Here is a 1,242-nt window from a genome sequence, read left to right as displayed (position 1 = left end):
ACATGCTGCACTGCAACATAGTATATATGCAGTATCATGTATGCACTAACAACAAATACCACATGCTGCACTGCAACATAGTATATATGCAGTATCATGTATGCACTAACAACAAATAACACATGCTGCACTGCAACATAGTATATATGCAGTATCATGTATGCACTAACAACAAATAACACATGCTGCGCTGCAACATAGTATATATGCAGTATCATGTATGCACTAACAACAAATAACACATGCTGCGCTGCAACATAGTATATATGCAGTATCATGTATGCACTAACAACAAATAACACATGCTGCGCTGCAACATAGTATATATGCAGTATCATGTATGCACTAACAACAAATAACACATGCTGCGCTGCAACATAGTATATATGCAGTATCATGTATGCACAAACAACAAATAACACATGCTGCGCTGCAACATAGTATATATGCAGTATCATGTATGCATTAACAACAAATAACACATGCTGCACTGCAACATAGTATATATGCAGTATCATGTATGCACTAACAACAAATAACACATGCTGCGCTGCAACATAGTATATATGCAGTATCATGTATGCACTAACAACAAATAACACATGCTGCACTGCAACATAGTATATATGCAGTATCATGTATGCATTAACAACAAATAACACATGCTGCGCTGCAACATAGTATATGTGCAGTATCATGTATGCACTAACAACAAATAACACATGCTGCACTGCAACATAGTATATATGCAGTATCATGTATGCATTAACAACAAATAACACATGCTGCGCTGCAACATAGTATATATGCAGTATCATGTATGCACAAACAACAAATAACACATGCTGCGCTGCAACATAGTATATATGCAGTATCATGTATGCACAAACAACAAATAACACATGCTGCGCTGCAACATAGTATATATGCAGTATCATGTGTGCACTAACAACAAATAACACATGCTGCACTGCAACATAGTATATATGCAGTATCATGTATGCACAAACAACAAATAACACATGCTGCACTGCAACATAGTATATATGCAGTATCATGTGTGCACTAACAACAAATAACACATGCTGCACTGCAACATAGTATATATGCAGTATCATGTATGCACTAACAACAAATAACACATGCTGCACTGCAACATAGTATATATGCAGTATCATGTGTGCACTAACAACAAATAACACATGCTGCACTGCAACATAGTATATATGCAGTATCATGTAT

The sequence above is a fragment of the Pseudophryne corroboree genome, chromosome 5, assembly GCF_028390025.1.
Source record: "Pseudophryne corroboree isolate aPseCor3 chromosome 5, aPseCor3.hap2, whole genome shotgun sequence".
NCBI lineage: Eukaryota > Metazoa > Chordata > Amphibia > Anura > Myobatrachidae > Pseudophryne > Pseudophryne corroboree.
This window is presented reverse-complemented; position numbering follows the sequence as displayed.